The sequence below is a fragment of the Sus scrofa genome, chromosome 14 (genome assembly GCF_000003025.6).
Source record: "Sus scrofa isolate TJ Tabasco breed Duroc chromosome 14, Sscrofa11.1, whole genome shotgun sequence".
In the NCBI taxonomy this organism is placed as follows: Eukaryota; Metazoa; Chordata; class Mammalia; order Artiodactyla; family Suidae; genus Sus; species Sus scrofa.
Window position 1 is genome coordinate 64,415,428 of NC_010456.5, and position 14,424 is coordinate 64,429,851.

General features: G+C 39.0%; 1 protein-coding gene across 1 annotated transcript in view; it reads right to left on the reverse strand.

Moving 5' to 3' along the window:
* RHOBTB1 (Rho related BTB domain containing 1) overlaps positions 1–14,424 on the reverse strand; it is a 138,871-nt gene that overhangs the window by 88,967 nt on the left and 35,480 nt on the right. The gene's annotated exons all lie outside the window — the stretch shown is intronic.

Genomic DNA, 14,424 nt, shown 5'->3' on the forward strand with positions numbered 1-14,424 from the left:
ATTCATTCATGGTAAAAATTTTTACCCAAGTATTTAAAGCAAGGAAAAGGCATGGCCAGATCCGTGCTGTTCAGAGTAGAAGGCACTTTGTGCCATAGTCACAGTTCTTGGTCCTGAAACAGGGAGCTATAGAATGACTTTCTTGGGCCAAGTTTCCAGAGGTACTGGAGAAAGCAAAAAGCCACAGACATCCAACTCTGCCATTGGAAGAAAGCTGCCAAATGCTGACCCAAGTGAGCAGTAGATTAACTCCAGACCTCTTTAAGAGCTGTGCAGACAAGCAAGGCCGCAGAGTCCATTACAAACGTGACTGCTCTACACACCACAGGTAGCGGTGCTCATGGGTACTGCTTACATGTCTCTGAGCCTGGCTGGCCTATGCTAAAACAGAAATGAAACAAAATTAAAAGCAGAATAGCTCGGGCCTGTAGTGAAGGCTCATGGCAATAAAGATAACAGGTGGAAACCTGAATTCTACTTTTGTCTGCCACTACTTAGCTGTGTGCCCTTTGGGAAGACAGATTACTCCCCCTGCTTCTGCATCTGCGAAATAAAGTGGATTAGATTAGATGGGCCTCAGAATGAGTCAGATCTGGATTTCAATCTTGGCTCTATTCTTAACCATCTCTGTGACCCATGCCTCAGTTTCTACATCTGTATAATGGAAAGAAACCTCAGTGTGTTTCTCTGAAGATTAAATAAGGTCATGGAAGTAGAGTCCCTAACACAATCCTTCTACATGTTGAACGCCCAATAAAGGTAGATGCTATTAATATTCTTAAGAATGAGCTATTCTGTTCTAAAATGCCATAATGATCAACAGTAGACTGGAGACAGTAATTTTTTCTGACATGGAGATTGGTGGGTGTCATGGAAAGCTGTGAAATTCTGCATGTCCCATCCATCACAGGTGGTACTGTAAGAAGCTTGATACTTGCAGCAGGAAGGAAGACAGGTATATACTCTTACTCTTTCGTGATTTAATCTTGGTAATGTACCAGTGATTTCATTACCATGTGCAAAAAATTGCTATGATAACATTTCCTATCCTCTGATAAGTACTAAGTGAAAAATCTAATTAAATGATGCATCCATAGAATTTCCATAGAATCTAATTAATGAGACAACCAGAACCCACTACTGATTACATCGGTGAATTTAATCAAAGAGTATGTTTATCTAGGTGATCCAACAGTCTGACTCCACAGTCAGGCATGTGATTTTTGCCAGTTGTAAATAAGCTGCTCATGGGAACAAAATACTCCCTTAGAGAACCAGAAATTTAATGATCTGCATTTGCAACAAAACATATTGTATCAATGACTGCTTTTTCCAAAAAAGTCGTAGTCATAGTATCTGTCTGAGAGTTTGAATTATCTGGTTGGATCAAATACTCAAACAGGAAATATTCATGAGAAAGCTTTAATGATGTTACTTATGGACCCTGCCTCCAACATACATTGGACACTCTGCTGTTTACAGTCAATCACAGTCCGAATCGCGAAGCACTGGTAATGACTCATGGGATTGCATTCTCTGTAGCCTTTTGGGCAGTGCTGGAAGCTTGGTTACCCATACTGCTTGGTATTGGCTGGTGGTGCATTGCTTACCTCCTCTAATACCCTTGAACTTGATGGTACAGTTTTGGGAAGATGATGAACCCATCATGGTCACAGTGCTGAGAGCAGGACTGTGGAGTTTTTTTCAAACTTCTTTCTATAGCTCTTCCTTATCTTTCTTCACTTGGGGTTGGGTTTGTGGGTAGGTAAGAGTCACTTACTTTGTCCTGTGCCCAGAGTCAAGTGTGTTTTATTCAGGCCTTCTTTTGCTTCCAACCCGTCAACCAACCACAGGAACAAGAGGGGTAGCTGTCTCTTTCAGAAAGCCATGGCCTACCAGAATTACTTCACTTGTTCCTCTGTTAATGTTTGGAAGGCATTATGCCATGCCATGCAAGTTATACTTTATTTGTCTTTTTAGGGCCACACCTGCAGCATATGGAGGTTCCCAGGCCAGGGGTCCAGTCGGAGCTGTAGCCGCCGGCCTATGCCACAGCCACAGCAACGCCAGATCCGAGCCATGTCTGCGACCTACACCACAGCTCATGGCAATGCCGGATCCTTAACCCACTGAAGGAGCCCAGGGATCGAACCCACAACCTCATGGTTCCTAGTCAGATTCTTTAACCACTGAGCCACAACAGGAACTCCTATTTTTTATTTATTAATTTTTTTTACTTGCGGTATACAGCAGCTTGATGCGGGATCTCAGTCCCCAGACCAGGGATTGAACCCGGTGCAGTGGTGACAACATGGAATCTTAGCTGCTAGACCACCAGAGAACTCTTCTGCAAGTTACACTTTAAATAGAGAGTTCATGTCCCACATCATTTGGAACATGTAGAAAACTCAGGTTCAATGAAAACATGTAACAGTGAGGCAAAAGTCAGAACAGAATGACCGGACAGTTTTAGAATAGAAAAATTGGGAAGTGAAAGCCTAGTCTAGAACTGTAGCAGCACTGGGAAGAAAGTGCTTTTCCGGCAGGCAGTGTGGCCTCACACTTGGACAAACCTGGGTATCCCCGGCTCTACTGGTCACTAGCTGTGTGATACTAGATGCGTTACTGAGACTTGCTGGGGCTCTGCTTCCCTGTCGCTGAAAATGAGACCTGTGCTTGGAGTACACTGCCTGGCACATGAGAACAGCACCATTGTGCATATGTTACATCTGCACACACATAGGCTGCTTTGGATAATCAAATGAACACAATGAGGTTGTAAATACAGCCTCACTAGAATGTCACTTAGATCTAGCCTCAGAACGTGGAGACCTTGCTTGAGAATGAGCTTAGCTATGTGACCTAGCTATGTGACCTTGGGACCAACCCCCCCCCTCCCCAGCTCTCCACTTAGAAATGTCTGGAATGGACTTAACTATGCCCACCTAGGATCTGTGTAAAGTTTAAACTCATTGCTGTGTGTGGAAATGCTTTTAATAAAGCTATAAATTTTAAGTAAGAGAAGCTATTCTATTAATGCATTATTGCAATGCTGTTAGTGTAGTGATTGTTGACAATATTTTTAAAGGAGCTGGCCATTTTTCTGCACCTGAGATCCAACAGTAGGATGGTCATGAGTAGAGACTTTCAAAATGAGCCACATGGTAGAAAATGTCTCCTGATTCATTATATGTGGGTAGTGATCTGTAGTTCTTTTTCGAGCCAGCATTAAAATCATCTGGCTGTCTCTGACCTTCAGTAATCCTTCCCAATAGAAAAAGAGACACTTCTCTACAGCAGATAATATATCAAAATACACACCATGGTTATATTTTTCTTTTCACTCTAAGCACACAGAAATGGCAGAGGAGAGAGGAATAAATAATGTTTAACAGTAGCCGTTTTATAGAATCATCTCAAATGTACAAATGCAAAATAAAGTCAGGAGACCAAATTCTGTCCTATACCTACTCTTTATACAAACTTTTTAAAAAAACCTTTTAGGAGAAATTTCCACATCCTCAGAAAGAAGCACATTATATAGTGTTTCCCGCCCCTGCCCCTACCCCCAAGGTCTACTATAAATGTCTAGGTCTTTTTCAAACAGTCATAATTTTCTATTTTCTCCTAAGGAAGTTTTCCACTTGACAAGTACTTAGAGGCTTCTCTGTCCTTTGGTAAAAGTTTAAGGTTATTTACTGCAGCCCTGGAAATAACAGTTGGCTTAGACAGTTCTGGCCAAAGAGAAATGATTTCAAAAACGCTATGGTTTCTGGTCTACTTGTAAACAATTTGACTCCTTCCTGGGTTGGTCCCGGCTCCTCAACCTAACCAGTACACTGACAATGCTTAGTTTCTGCTGTGTTCTCTCTCCAAAGCATTATCACTTAACTCTCCATAGTTTCAGTGTACAAATGTGTCATTCCTAATCTAGAGTTAGAGCATCATAAATGATTACCAGCCACATTGTTAGGACTGAAAGTCCATTTTCTGATGTTTCAGTGAAGCCTTGACCATAGAGCAGCCCATGGCTGCAGATGTGATGGCAGAAGTCCCCCAGAAGTATTGCAAATATGTGTTAATTTCCAGCCAAAGCTGGCTGCATAAACAAGCAGTCATATAAACCACATCATTTGGTTTGACCCAAAGTTATGGCAAGAATGTTCTCAGACCCACTCACTGGTGCACAGGTAGACCGTTTTTGTTACCTTCTGTTCCGTACAGAAAACCCAAATGGCTCAGCAAATAGTGTCTGAAGTATAATTCTGACACTGTTAGTCTTTTGCTTCCCAGACTTAATGTTTGCATCTTGCTCCCAATTTCATGAGACAAAAGTGAATGAAGAAATTGAATCAGCAAATAATCTGAATACAATACAAAAAAAAAAAAACCAAAAAACAAATCCCAGAAGATAAATTCACAAGCATGAGAAGAAGCTTTTAGGGTAGCCTTGCAAATAGGCTCTTTTGAAATTTGCACCCTTCGCAAAAAAATGTCTATGAGCAGAATAAAATATTTAAACAAGCAACATTAACTGAAAAAGAAAACCTCAGCATTAGAAAAGCGCACACTCAGGCTCTCCCCTCATCTTTACGAAGCTTCCCATGGTTCGTCATCACCTTTTAAATAGAGAATTATGTGTTCTCTTAGACCAGGCAAGGATTTCAGACCCATGGGCCTCGTTAAAAAAAAATTCAAAACATGGATCAAAGGAGCAGATATTTTTTTAATGGCACATTGCTACTAGTTGGGTTCATTCCTGTGTCATCCTTCTCTGGATGATGTGATTTAGCATCGCTTGCTTAATCATAAGCTTCCCGCAATAGATTCTTTGTTCGACATGTTACCAAATGTAGAATGTAGGTAACTCCTAAGTGAATGAATGAATGAACACGTAGACATGCAGTAATACTATGGATTGTCGCAAAACCACTAGAGGAGGAAACATTGATTTCTTTGCCTTGACCCATCTTATTTTGTCCCCCAACTGTCTCATTGGCACCCTTTATTCCAAAATGCATGAAACATGCATAAAAAGGACCAACAAGGATGGGTTGGTGTGTGTGAAGTGACATGCCCAAACATAAAACAGTCTTCATATCCTGTTTTTTACTTTCACTCTCTGTGAAAATATACTTCATGCAGTGTTCTTTTCTAATGTCTAATGATTTTGCTAGTTGGGTACGCAGAAACAGACATATCACTGGCAGCTCCTTCACAGAAGGCGGACCTGTGCGAGGTGGTAAAGGGACCTGAGTAAAGGTTGTCAACAGAGAGGGAGAGATTAACAGGGAATCCTTTCCGGTGTTTTGGGCTACCGCTGCCCTCTAGAGGACACATGGAAAATAAGCACAGTCTCTCAAGCTTCTCCTAGAAATTTAAGACCTTGGAAAATCATCTTGTTTGTCTAAATTTATTAAGAAAGGCTTAATGAAAAATTAAAATTACTTCAAGGATAGCTGTATTATCCTAAACTGTCTTTACATTGCATATTATTCTAGGGTCACTTAATTTAGATTCACTCTCAGGAGATAAAAGTTTCTTTATTTTGTCTATCCTAACTTTCTTGCAAAATTTTAAACATGTTATTTCTTGTCCTGTGAGGGAACAGCTGCTTACTATGACTAATGTGTTAGTCACTGTTTATACTTGTAGCTTTTAATGCACCAGAAACCAGAAACCCCAGCTCCTTCAATCTTTCTTTATGAATTCAGTTTGTACAGAAAAAAATAGGCAAAAATTTCCAAAATTGCCAAACTGTTACTTATTTCTAGGCAAAGGAAGCTTCACTAATTTTAAGGGAAGAGCAAAAATCAGCTCGTGATTTTTACATCGGAGATGTGACATAATATCATCAAATCATTCAACCTTCTTTATGTAAAACTTGAAAAATTAGGGATAATATCTTTTATAATCCTACTTCATAGGCAGAAATTGATTTCCTTTCTAAATCTTACAGGAGAATTTAAATAATTAATACTAAAATGAAGCATTTGGAAATAAATATTCTGCCTGAGGAGAAAACTTCATGACTTTAGGGTGATGTTACATAAACTTACTTATAAAAATTCTATTTGTTCATCCATTTAACATTTGTTGAATATTAAATTACTCAAAAGATACTATCTTTAGAAAAAATACGATAATAGCGGGGGACTTTAATACCCCACCTACAGCAATGGACAGATCATCCAGACAGAAAATCAATAAGGAAACACAGGCCCTAAATGAAGCATTAGACCAGATGGACTAAATAGATATTTATAGGACACTCCATCCAAAAGCAGCAGAATACACATTATTCTCAAGTGCACACGGAACATTCTCTAAAATTGTTCATATCCTAGGCTACAAATCAAGCCTCGGTAACTTAAAGAAAATTGAAATCATATCAAGCATCTTTTCTGACCACAACACTGTACAACTGGAAATAAACAACAAGAAAAAAACTGCAAAAACCACAAACACGTGGAGACTAAACAACATGCTACTAAACAACCAATGGATCACTAAAGAAATCAAAGAGGAAATTAAAAAATACCTAGAAGCAAATGACAACAAAGATACAACACTCCAAAACCTATGGGATGCAGCAAAAGCACTTCTAAGAGGGAAGATTATAGCAATACAAGCCCACCTCAGGAAACAAGAAAAAGCTCAAGTAAACAACCTAACTTTACATCTAAAGCAGCTCGAGAGAGAAGAACAGACAAGACCTAAAGTTGGCAGAAGGAAAGAAATCAAAAAGATCAGAGTAGAAATCAATGAAATAGAAAGGAAGAAAACCATAGAAAAGATCAATGCAGTGAAAAGCTGGTTCTTTTGAAAAGATCAACAAAATTGATAAACCTTAGCCAAACATATCAAGAAAAAGAGAGGACTCAAAGCAATAAAATTAGAAATGAAAAAGGAGACAGTACAGAAGACATTACAGAAATACAAAGGATCGTAAGAGACTGTTACCTGCAACTATATGCCAATAAAACCGAAAACCTAGATGAAACGGACAAATTCTTAGAAAGGTACAATCTTCCAAGACTGAACCAAGATGAAATAGAAAAGATGAACAGACCAATCACAAGTATTGAAATTACAACTGGGATTAAAAAACTTCCAACAAACAAAAGTCCAGGACCAGATGGCTTCAGAGGAGAATTCGATCAAACATTTAGAGAAGAGCTAGCACCTACTCTTCTGAACCTATTCCGAAAAATTGCAGAGGAAGGGACACTCGCAAACTCATTCTATGAGGCCACCATCACCCTGGTACCAAAACCAGACAAAGACACCACAAAAAAAGAAAACTACAGGCCAATTTCACTGATGAACATCGATGCAAAAATCCTCAACAAAATACTAGCAAACCAAATCCAACAATACACTAAAAGGACTGTACATCATGATCAAGTGAGATTTATCCCAGGGATGCAAGGATTCTTGAGTACCCACAAATCAATCGGTGTGATACACCACATTAACACACTGAAGTATAAAAACCATATGATCCTCTCAATAGATGCAGAAAAACCCTTTGACAAAACCCAACACCCATTTCTGATAAAAACCCTTCAGAAAGTGGACATAGAGGGAACCTACCTCAACATAATAAAGGCCATCTATGACAAACCCAGAGCGAACATCATTCTCAATGGTGAAAAGCTGAAAGAATTCCTACTGAGATCAGGAACAAGCCAAGGATGTGCACTCTCACCACTACGATTCAACATAGTTTTGCAAGTCCTAGCCATGGCAATCAGAGAAGTAAAAGAAATAAAAGGAACCCAAATTGGAAAGGAAGAATTAAAACTATCACTGTTTGCAGATGGCATGATACTATACCTAGAGAATCCTCAAGACTGTACCAGAAAACTGTTAGAGCTCATCCATGAATTTTGGCAAAGTTCCAGGGTACAAAATTAATACAAGAAATTGACTGCATTTCTATGTACTAACAATGAAAGATCAAAAAGGGGAATTAGGGAAACAATCCCATTTACCATTATATCAAAAAGAATAAAATACTTAGGATTAAACCTACCTAAAGAGACAAAAGACTTGTACTCTGAAAACTATAAGATGCTGATAAAAGAAATCAAAGATGACACAAACAGATGGAAAGACACACCATGCTCTTGTGTTGGAAGAGTCAATATTATCAAAATGACATTACCACCCAAGACAATCTACAGTTTCAGTGCACTCCCTATCAAAGTACCAAGGACATTTCCCACAGAACTAGAACAAAATATTTTAAAGTTTGTTTGGAAGCACAAAAGACCCAGAATAGCCAAAAATATCCTGAGAAAGAAAAATAGAGCTGGAGGAATCAAGCTCCCTGACTTCAGACTATACTACAAAACTATGGTCATCAAAAACCGCATGGTACTGGCACAAAGACAGAAATATAGATCAGTGGAACAGGGTAGAATGCCCAGAATTCCCATGCACCTACAGTCAACTAATCTATGACAAAGGAGGCAAGAATATACAATGGAGAAAAGACAGCCCCTTCAATAAGTGGTGCTGGGAAAACTGGACAGTTACATGTAAAAGAATGAAATTAGAACACTCCCTAACACCGTACACAAAAATAAACTCAAAATGGATTAAAGGTCTAAATATAAGACCAGATAGTATAAAACTCTTAGAGGAAAATAGGCCAAACACTCCCTGACATAAACCACAGCAACATCTTCTCAGATCCACCTCCTAAAGTTATGATAGTAAAGACAAAAATACACAAATGGGACTTAATTAAACTTAAAAGTTTCTGCACAGTGAAGGAACCCTAAACAAAATGAAAAGACAACCCACAGAATGGGAGAAAATCTTTGCAAATGAAGCACCTGACAAGGGATTGATCTCCAAAATTTATAAACACCTTCTGCATCGCAATACCAAAAAACCAAACAACCCCATCAAAAAATGGGCAGAAGATCCAAACAGACAATTCTCCACAGAAGACAGACAGATGGCCAAAAAACACATGAAAAGATGTTCAACATCAGTAGTTATTAGAAAAATTAAAATCAAAACCACTATATGAGGTACCACCTTACACCAGCCAGAATGGCCATCATGAAAAAAAGCCTACAAATAGTAAGTGCTGGAGAGGGTGTGGAGAAAAGGGAGCCCTATTACACTGTTGGTGGGAATGTAAATTGGTGTGACCGCTGTGGAAAACCACATGGAGATTCCTCAGAAAACTAAAAATAGAATTACCATTTGATCCAGCAATCCCACTCCTGGGCATCAATCCAGAGAACACCATGACTTGAAAAGATACATGTACTCCAATGTTCATTGTAGCACTCTGTACAATAGCCAAGACATGGAAACAACCTAAATGTCCATCAGGAGACGAGTGGATCAAGAAGCTGTGGTACATATACACAATGGAGTATTACTTAGCCATTAAAAGGAAAGAAATAATGGCATTTGCAGCAACATGGATTGACCTAAATTATCATGCTAAGTGAAGTTGGACAGTGAGAAACCAACATCATAATGCTATCACTTACATGTGGAATCTAAAAAAAGGACACAATGAACTTCTTTGCAGAACAGATACTCACTCACAGACTTTGAAAAGCTTAAGGTTTCTAGATGAGACAGGTTGGGGGTGGGTGGGTAGACTTGGGGTTTGGGATGGAAATGCTATAAAATTGGGTTGTGATGATTGTTGTACAACAATAAATGTAGTAACATTTAATGAGTAATAAAAAGACACTGTCTTCGGAGTTCTAGTTTTAAAAGAAACTTACCATTCAATGGAAAAGATAATTAATATTATAGTATCACATTTTGTCCTGTAGTAGTTCTGATTGTATTCAACAAGTATTACCAAATGCCTAGTTTTTATGTGTATTATCTACCAGACTAGAAGTATCTTGAGAAAAGGGAATTTATTCTGCTCATCTCTCTATCACCAGTATCTTCGATGTAATTTCTCAAGCCTAATAGTAGTCCTTGAATTGTGTTGTTGTTCTTAGTTTATTGATAAATTATTCAGCATCTTGTAAGCTAGACTGTAATCGAGATTTAAACCCTGGTGTGTCTAATCATTGACATTATGGTTCCTCTCTGCTTTTAAGCCACGCATAGTGCCCAGCACACAGTAGGTGTTCAGTAAATATTTATAAAAGAATTAATTGGTATGCTTTTTCCAAGCAGTGTATAGTTTGCTTTCATTTTGGTATCTCAGGTGCTTCAAACAGTGACACACAATAAGGCCTCAGTAATTCACTGGCTGAATGAATGAATATAGATTTCTTAGGAAGTGTCTTTTGAGTATTTTCCCACTGCCTTTATTCTTTTGGTATATCCATAATGGTAGAATAAAGTCTTAAGACTACATGAGACAAGTGTTTTATGTGAAACAGTATTGACAGTGGTTTCTAACCAACTATCCTGGAATTCATTTTCAGCTAAGCTCAGGACATCTGATAGGTCACTGCCTGAGTGGTTGGCAAGGAAATAAATGGGGGCACTGATATTTCAAAAAAATCAAATTCTAACTCATGAGGGAGAGCTGGTTGGGCATGCGGAAGCAACAGGAATTTCAAAGAACAATGAAAATAGAGTTTTAGAAACTGTAATGGGAACAGAAATTCTGAAAAACATCAAATACAACAAATTTATAAGAACAGACCTTTAAAAGTTCAGGGAAAAGATTAGAAAAATTCTATAGCAAAGAAATTTCAAAGGGAAAATACCTTGAAAGGACTGAGAAGCTTGCAAAAATTCTAAACATACCCCAAACCTCTTAATGTCAGTCTTTTTGGGTATTAGGATTATGAGTAGTTTCTTTAAAATTTTCTCTCTCCACATTTTTAACTTGTCTATGAAGTCCTGTTTAGATGATCAAAAGCAATTGTGATTACATTGTAGCAAAAAAATTAACTTTACTTTAAAAGAAGCAATGTCTACCATGTAGTTACCATAATTCTGATGTGAAAGAAACTTGAAAACTATGAAGAAGAACCACAGTGGTGGTTTTTACATAACCTTCTTTCCCGTTTCTGTGCATCTCTGCTTTAAGTAATCCATTTATTGCTTTGTTCATTAAGTGTACATTCATTGAGAAGCTTGCTTGTAGTGGCACTGTTCCAGGCACCGGGACACTGAGGTGAACAAGAGCATGTCCTTGTTCTTAGAGGGCTTATATTCTAGTAGGGAAGAAAGACAGTATACTAGTAAACAAAGCGTGTCTTCTATTCTAGGCAGCAATTGTGTATGTAAGAAAAATAAAGCAAGGTAAGAGGAGAGAGGGATCTGTGTGATGTGGCTGCTTCAGACATGGTGGTTGGGGAAGTCAGTCCTCTTTGATAAGGGAGCAACTCTTTTTTTAAGAAATTGTAAATGTTTATTCTTTTTTTAAAAGTATAGTTGATTCACAATATTGTGCTAATTTCTGCAGTCATACATACATACATTCTTTTTCTTATATTATCTTCCATCATGTTCTGTCACAAGTGATTGGATATAGTTCTCTGTGCTGTACACCAAGACCTCCTTGCTTATCTATTCTAAATGGGACAGTCTGCACATACTAACCCCAAGATCCCTGTCCATCCTTCTCCCTCTTTCCTCCCCCTTGGTAACCACAAGTATTTTCTCTATGTCTGTGAGTCTGTTTCTGTTTTGTAGATAGGTTCATTTGTGCCATATTTTAGATTCCACATATGTGATATCATATGGTATTTGTCTTTCTCTGACCTACTTCACTTAGTCTGAGAATCTCTAGTTGCACCCATGTTGCTGCAAATGGCATTATTTAGTTCTTTTTTTATGGCTGAGTAGTAATCCATTATGTATATATACCACATCTTAATCCATTCATCTCTTGATGGACATTTAGGTTGTTTTCATGTCTTGGCTGTTATGAATAGTGCTGTAATGAACATTTGGGTGCATCCTTTTGTTGTTTTTGTTTTTTAGGGCTGTACCTGCGGCATATGGAAGTTCCCACGCTAGGAGTCTAATTGAAGCTACAGCTGCTGGCCTACACCACAGCCACAGCAATGCCAGATCCGAGCTGCATCTGTGGCCTACACCACAGCCACAGCAATGCCAGATTCGAGCTGCATCTGTGACCTACACCACAGCTCATGTCAATGCCAGATCCTTAACTCACTGAGCGGAGCCAGGGATTGAACCTGCAACCTCATGGTTCCTAGTCGGAGTTGTTTCCTCTGTACCATGATGGGAACTCCTGGATGCATCTTTATGAATTATGGTTTTCTCTGGATGGATGCCCAGGAGTGGGATTGCTGGGTCATATGGTAGTTCTATATTTAGTTTTCTGAGGAACCTCCATACTGTTTTTCATAGTGGTTGTACTAGTTTACTTTCCCATCAACAGTGTAGGAGGGTTCCTGAGAAGTGGGCAGCAACTCTTGATCTATTGGAGGCTTGGATGCTACGAATTGACCATGGAAAAATCCAGATGAAGAATAGAAAATGCTAGGGAATAGAAAATGTAAAGGAAAACTCCAAATGATGGGAAACCAATTAAAAAAAAGTCTCAGGATATACACCTGTATCTCTTTGCTTTTTAAGTTCAGGTATGGTGATTGGGGAAGTCAGTACTCTGTGAGAAGGGAGCAATTCTTTTTTAATTATAAATGTTTATTATTTTTAAAATTATAGTTGTGCAGTGTTCCGATAAAAGATGGACCTGCAGCTTAGAGGTGATGGTAAGTAACATTGATAGATGAGAAAGAGAACAGTATTGTAAGATTTCTGTTTTCTTTGTTTATGTCTTTGGAATGGAAATGAGAGCCGTTGCTAAGAGGGAAGAGAAGATGAAAAAGAATGTGCAAGGATGCCTACATTCTAGATGCCTTCAAGGATTCTGATTGGTGGGAATTTTGTCCCAGTGTTTTCATCCCTTAGAAATGATTGCAGTCCTGGAGCAAAGAGATAATGTTGTTATTCCTATATTTCTTTTGAATAATCTCAGTTACCAGGATTTTATTGAAATGGGAGATTTGGTCATCTTCACCTACTTGTCTTTAGGAGCAGTTTCTCCTGACATTCTCTTGGCCTTCTGGCTTAAATTTTGCTGATTGAAGGGGAGGTGCAGATTATATTAGTAGAAGAAGGGCCAGGTCCTAAGAGAATTTGGCCCTAGGGGGAAAAAAAAGAGGGAACAGAGAGGCTCCAGTTGTAAGGAAGAAGGATGGGGCCTCAAGGGACTGAGCTGGAAACCCAGTCCCTTTCTACTGCTCCAGACCTGTCTCACACGAGAGCGTGTTCTTTACTGCCCCTCCCCGCTTTTCTCTCTCTCCCTCCCTCCCACCAGACAATTCAAATATGGCTCCATCTAAGCCCTGGCAGGAAAACTAGTGCCCCAGATGTCTCCAGATGAATTTCCAGAAATCATCTTTCTGGAAACCCCAGGAAATGGCATTTACAACCACAAGAAAACTTGCAAGGGTGTTGTTTTGTCCGATTAAAAATTCTCATGTAGTTTAAAATAAACTTCATCTGTAGACATATGTATAAGGCTTCTTTCTGCATTCTAAATCATGAATATAACAACCAAAATACCAAATTTTGTGTGTTCTGTTTCTTAAAAATTGTAGGATGCCTTTTATGTTCTAGACACAGTGGTGGCTTCTAGGGGCAGTGAGTGAGCTGAGGTCCCTGCCACAGATGAAACCTGTTGAACCACTGCTGACTGTCTTTGAGGAACTGCAGGAAGCAGGAGAGGTAGACACCAGCAAAGGATGGGCAGATGTAGCCCTGATTTTCCAAAGGAGGAGAGAGGTGGCTTTTCAAAACCTGTGGTGAGGCCGCATCTGGGTTCCAGAAGCTTCCCTAAGGAATGGAGCATGTCAGTCAGCATACTTTTCTCCTCTGAGAGGGTTATTGGACTAATCAATTGGGGTAATTAAATATATCTGGATTTCTATAGGATATTGGCCAAGGTATCACACAGCATGCTTGGGGCCAAATGAGGAAATATGAGATAGAAATCAAGGGTGTTGGCAACTGTCGAACAGCCACACGAAAAGGATAACAATGAATGGTCAGTGTCTGTCCAGAAGGACAGTCTAATGGTCAGGCCCCTTGGTCCCAGTATTGTTGATGCTTTAAAAAAAACATGTATTAAAGTAGAATGTATGCTAGTCAGATTTGCCAGTGACACAAGTAGGATTTATTTTACTCAGTGAGTAAGTGAGATGACAGAATTAGAGTACACTCCCATTCCAAACTGGAAAAAAAAAAAAAAATTCACGTTGGTTGGATGGGACAAATTGAATGAAGTAACAATGGACCTGCATGTGAAGCCTGCTGTGGGGGACCACAGAACAGAAATACAGAAACCCAACTCTGCAGATACAGGATGGTCTACATGTGACTTGGCTTAGATATTTGATGAGCACTTATAATTTCAAGTGTCACTTCCATATATAG